The sequence below is a fragment of the Pelecanus crispus genome, chromosome 11 (assembly GCF_030463565.1).
Source record: "Pelecanus crispus isolate bPelCri1 chromosome 11, bPelCri1.pri, whole genome shotgun sequence".
Lineage (NCBI taxonomy): Eukaryota > Metazoa > Chordata > Aves > Pelecaniformes > Pelecanidae > Pelecanus > Pelecanus crispus.
This window is the reverse complement of record NC_134653.1, coordinates 17,862,437-17,868,504: the sequence shown is the minus strand read 5'-3', so window position 1 is coordinate 17,868,504 and position 6,068 is coordinate 17,862,437.

Genomic DNA, 6,068 nt, shown 5'->3' with positions numbered 1-6,068 from the left:
CTTTGAGTCATTGACATCGATGGCAGGGGAGGATGGGTGGGCATAAGAAAGAGAATAAAAACTGTGAATTCCTGACATTTTATCTTTGTTCTTTTGAGTAGAAGGCAATGTTTAAGCTGTAAGTATGAGCAATGCACGGTGAGCTAGAACTGTAGCTGCTTTTTCTTTCTGAGACTTTTAGGTCGCCCAGCGAGTTCTCCTTTTGCATAACAGCTGAGTTGAACTCCTGCAGCCTTCACCTGGATGTTCGCCTTAAGAAGGGGCTTTTGCAGGGGCATTTGTGGCTCCAGACAGGTAGCTGTGATGGGATTTGCAAGTTCATGTCAGAGGAAGAAGTGGGCTGGAAAGGAGCTGCCAGCACTGGCTGAGCTGTGCTGGAGGAGGAGGGCCAGCACCCCAAATCACACAGTCCTGCAAGGAGCTGTGAGCAGGTTTTCCTCCCACTGGGCCAGCACAGGGACAGGGCACTTGGTGCTTGTGTGTGCCATCAACCTCAAAAACCCATGCTGGCAAGTCAAGCCTGAGGATCAGCTGGGCTCCGAGGGTTAAGGGTTTGGCAGTTTGACCTTGTTCAAGTCCATGTTGTTGTTTTCTCAGAGTCAGACCCCTGTGCTTTTGTCCTCTGTGGAGCAAGGCAGGAACAAGGGGGTCACTAGCTGCATCCTTTTTACCCATCTGCTGATCTGTTCTCCCTAGGACAACCCAGGCAGGTTTCTCTCGCTTGTTTGCCAAACTTCCCCCATTTTAGCCATGATTTTGTTGGCTCATCTCTGTGCATTGGCACTCAGTCCTGGAAGGAGAAGGAGTATTGCTTCGGAAGCACCTGAGCAGGGTGAAGCTCGCCACAGACAGCTGACCTTGGAACCTGGCAGTGAAAGCCAGGGGATTAGGGGTGGCCTCGTCACTTGGCCCTCACGGCCAGCATGGCTGCCGAGCCAAACACAAACCAACCAAGAAGCACATGTTGCCCTGGATGTAGACTGGTGCCCTTGAGCCCACCAATGACCTGCTGAACGTCCTTTCTCCTTCCTCCTGCGAAACGACCACAGCTAGCGCTGCTCTCCAGGAAACCTCTGGAGCAGAGGGACTTATCTTTCACAGGAACAAGAAGACATGGAGGTGCCAGGTGACACAAGAAAAAGGCAAAAGGAATGAAAGAGGGACAGAGAAAGCTGGGAACAAAAGGCTCTGTTGTGATGGGAAGGGTGTGAAGGGCAGCACCCCTTGTCTCCACGTGCCCATCGGGATGTGGGCTAAGGCAGAAGTTCTGTGGGAGCTCCATGTCCCCTGGCACTGAGGCGAGGTGCTGCAAAGAAAAGGTGTCCTCGAATCCAGGTGAGTTTGGGGGAATGCCACCCCAGGGACTTCCATGCTCCTTGCCTCTACTTTGAGGTAGGATGCTACATTTGAACTAATGCAGACAAGACCCAAATCTACGTCCAAGCACATGGGAAGGGGCATGGCTCATGCAGAGGGATTTTGCCCACAGCGCAGAGGGGACCGGTGGCGTGAGTGAAAGCAAGCAGAGTGTCAGAGACAGCAGCAGCCAGAACAGCCCGGAGAGAAGTGATGTGTTTGTCAGTGCCATGAGGTCTCAAACATGCCCCAGAGCTGCTGCCCTGCTCCACTGCTGTTCCTTCTTCTTTCTTGTACATGATCCCATTGCTCATCGGTGTCCCTCTCTGTCTCACCTACTCTTCCTCGCCTCTCACTCTCCTCCGCCAGGCTAGTCTGCATGGTTCTTAAGAGCTAATGGAGTAGAAACACCAACAGAAATGGGCTAATACTGTCACTGTTCCTGCTGTCACACTGTGTGTCACTGTCACAGCAAGCAAAGGCCACCAAATGTTTCTATTTGCAAGCACCATATCGCACCATGTCTTTCCTTGCTGCCCTGTCCCCACAAAGCCTGTGGGCTCTGGGGTAGCCAGGGAAAGGCCCCCCATCCCAGAAAGGAGCTCTGACTCTCACTTATGGCCTTGAACCCAAAGGCACTGTCACTCTGCTCTCAGGCTGCTTCCATCATTCTCCCCATCCCTTCTCTGTTTCCCTTTTCTTTTGCTTTATTCTCCAGCATTCATTGCCTCCTCTTCTCCCTTTCTCTTCCCTCTTTCTTTTCCCCTCTTTCTGTGCATTTTCACACCCTGTGCAAAGCCCTGGTGCCTGTGTTCTGGACGGGGCTCTGTGACAGCCGAAACCTTTTTTCCTCCCCCGATATTGTACGTTAGGGTTCTCTTTCCAAAGTGATGGCAGTGGTGGTCTGAAGCTGGGGCTGTTTTCTGCTGCCTGTGGCACACGCTGACTCGGCTCCATGCTGGCTCAGGGAGATGCTGACACGGAGATGCTTTCTCTCCCATGGCTCCAAGCGGCTGTCAGTCCCAAGAGGACTGTGGTCCCTACCCCAGGTCTCTCCAAGCTTTCTTAGGAGACCTCTGGGAATCTGGGGGTGGAAATGGGGAGCAGGGTGACCTTTCATTTTGCCAAGAAACCCCAAGTCCCCGCAGCCACAGCACTGGGGGGGTGAGCATCTTGCCGGAGAGCATCGCAGGAAGGAGGGAGCTGGGACACAGGCCCATGTAGATGCCCGTGATGGAGTGCATTGGGATAAAACTGTCAGCTTGAACACCAGCCTGTCTAATAAAACCTGGTATTTTCCAAACAGACTCCCTGGAGTTGCTTGTTTTGTTTCTCATGCTGGTACAGTGTGAGTGCCGGGGCGGGGGTGGCCAGGGGGTGCAGCTGCAAGGAGCGAAGCAGGAGCTCCCGTCTCCTTCCCCTCACCCTGGCCTTGTACCCATCCCTCACGTGGGACCTGCTGGCCACACCTGAGCTGTTTGGTTGCTTTTTCCAACCTGGCTTCCTATGAGGTAGGCACAAACCAGCAAAGCAAACCCCAGCTCCTTTGCTTTGCACTTCAGGGCAGCACGATCCTCCCTGGTGGGACAGATCCTTGCTCCCACCCACACCAGGAGATGCCTTTTAAACCCTCTTTGTGTGTGGTCCCCCTCTGCCTCCTGCCCTCGCAGAGGTCCAGCCACGCTGAGTGCTGGGAGAGAAAAGCCAACCCTCCCTCCGCTGGTTCCCGGGGCTCGGCACAAAGCCGGCTCTGATTCACCCGTGGGGGCTCCAGCACAAAGCCCTGGGGAGCAGCAGGAGCCGCAGGGCTGGTGGCGAGCGCTGGCAGGCGTGGGACTGAGTCACGGCCGTGGGCCCACGCGCTCCACGGCAGGCAGGCCGCCCTGTGACTCAGCCTCGCCGGCAGCACCGTGCACAGCTCGCCTGCCTTGGCAGCAGGGTGGGCTGGCCGCAGGGATGCTCTGTGTGGCATCCGCTTCTCCCTGCTCCAGCATCACGTTTGCATCCTGCCTGCCCTGGCCACTGCCTCAGGGAGAGTCCCACAGGGATGCCCTGGCTGAGCCTTGCAGGTGCTGGATGCAGCCTCTGTCCTCTCCCTGGTGGCAAAGGCACCCGCAGCCATGGAGGACCATGGAGGGGGCCAGGGGGTTGGGGACCATGGCAGAGGGAAGGGACTTGGGGACCACGGTACAGGGCAGAGGGTGAGGGACCATGGAGGGAGGCAGAGCGTCTGGGATCATGGAGGAGGGCAGGGTGTTGGGGACCATGGAGGAGGGCAGGGGGTCAGGGACCATGGTGAACACCAGGGGCTCTCACCAGCCACACAGCGGGAGGCGGATGGAGGCACCATCCCACCAGAGGCTGGAGCTCATGCAAACTGCTTATTATAACCCTGCTGCCTGGCCTGTCTCTCTGTCTGCCTTTCCAACTATCTGTCTCACTCGCTAATCAAGAGGTTCTTCCAAGAAAGCTGGAAGAGGAGAAGGAATGTCTCACTTGGCCGTGGCTTCCTTTGGAAAGTCTGGAAAAACTGTGGCATCTCGACGTGCGTGAAGGTCTGCCTAGCGAGAAGCACATTTTCCTTCCAAAGCTGCTGTAAAGATGTGAATCATGAGCCGGTAACGCTCCTGGCAGAACGAAAATTGATTCCACTGAGACATGGTGCTGGCAGCGGCTCTGCTGTATCTCTTGGACGGAAAAGACAAACATTTATCTTAGAGACATTGCTGGGGAAGAGCTGCTGGTGCTGCCGAGAGCCCTGCGGCAGCCGGATCCTGCCTGCACTCAGGGTGCTCCTGCCAAGGAGAACGTCAAGCAGGTTTCCCAAAGGTCTCCCAAAGCCTGGCGGTGGCATTGCCAATATTCAAATGCAAGCCAAGGGGTTTACAGTCCCTGCTGGTTTGGTTGCCCTCCACAACCTCAACCTCTCAGCGGCATCTCTGCATTTCAGAGATGAAAATATCCCATATCCCAGTGGCTCATTTGCGATGATGTCGATTTGATTTCTGTTTTTTTATAGGCATCACATTGGACATTACAGGGGGAGATGAGGAGGGGATGCCTGAACAGATAGATTTTTCTCACTGTGAGCTCAAGGCCAGAGCTTGTTGCAGTAATGAGCTGAACTCCACGCCTCTCCAGCCATAACCACCCCATGGCAGAGCACCTGCCTTTGACCACACATGGGGAACGTGGGGATTCATTGTCCCTTTCATTGGAAAAGAACATAAAACCTTTGGAAAGGTCTGCCAGGAACTGCAGGGGAGCCCAGGTGCTCCACCTGCAGCGTGGTGGAGCTCTCCCTGTGCCACCATCCCCGTCCAGCCTGTCCGCTGCTGCCCTACACACCTGATGGGTGGGGGGGAGCATACCCAGCACTCTCTGGGGCCAAAACCCCACCAAACTTTGTCTTTGAAATGCCCTGTGCTGCAATCACAAGATCCCTGTGGACATGGCATGTTTACCAAACCTCTTGCTCCCTTCCCAGGTGGCCCCCAAAATCTGCCAGCCTGGTTGTCCACCAGGGAGCTGGGACTGTTGCCCTCCCTGCTGCACCCACCCTGCTGGCAGCAGCTTGCCCGACTGGCTCAAGCTGCCACTTACGGACCCTGGAGCAAACAAAACATCCTTTCCATGCAAATCCCTCCTTTTTGGGACCTTCTAGCTTTCTGCAGCCCAGAGGGAACCCTGGCGCGCACCATCTCCAGCCTTTGGGGTGTTCCCTCCCTGGGGGGCCGTGGCAGGGGCCAGGCTCAGATTTCATCACCACTTCACTGCTCAGTGTCAGAAGAGTTTCAACATTAAAGCATTGATGATCAGCGTGTAGCTTGAGGTCACGTCAGCTGAATGCTCCCTGTCTCAAGCCAGAGCACTGCATCTGCAGAGAGTCCCCAAATCAATATATTTTGCCCAAGACATGTATGTGCAGGACACTGAATCACAAGGGCAACTAACGCCTTGTCCTGAAGAGCATGCAGGTGCTTTGGGGACATTTCCCTTGGTCAATACCCATGGGAGGAGGATCACCCATTTGCAGGCTGCAAAGGGGTTTGGACCCAGAATTGGGGTTTGCATGTGACATTGGTCCTTCCCGGTGGAGATGAGGCAAAGGATGGCGAGCAAGCCCACCACTTGGGCTGCCTGCCTTGGGAGGAGCCAGGGGCTGGGGGACCAGCAATGCCCCAAAGGATTAACAGCTTGAGAGAGATGGGAAAAGCCTGAATGTTGTCCCCAACAGGTCACTGTTTGCTTTAGGAAGCCTGGGTGATGTTCAGGGCAAGAGGCAGAGGAGCCAGGGCAGCCTGGAGCTCTGGGAATTATTTTCACCCAACGGGGTGTCCAGCAAATATAAGCCCTGCAAAATGGGGGGATGGAGGGCTGGTGGTTCAACAGAGAAGCTCATGTGGAGGCTGGAAATGAAAGAGGTAAGAGGGAGGTGGGTGGTGGGCCAGGACCTGGGTGGGGGGTGTGTCCATTAAAGCAGAGGAGAGACCAGAGGGATTGCGGGGTGCTCACACACTGCTTTCTCCTGGCTAAGGAGCCTGTGCAGCACGGGAGGCAGTTCAGTTCTACATTATAGTGAATTCCCAGGCAGTCACCATAGAATCATAGAATCGTAGAATTGTTTAGGTTGGAAAAGACCTTTAAGATCATCCAGTCCAACCATCAACCTAACATTACCAAGTCCACCACTAAACCAGTTAAGGGTAGAG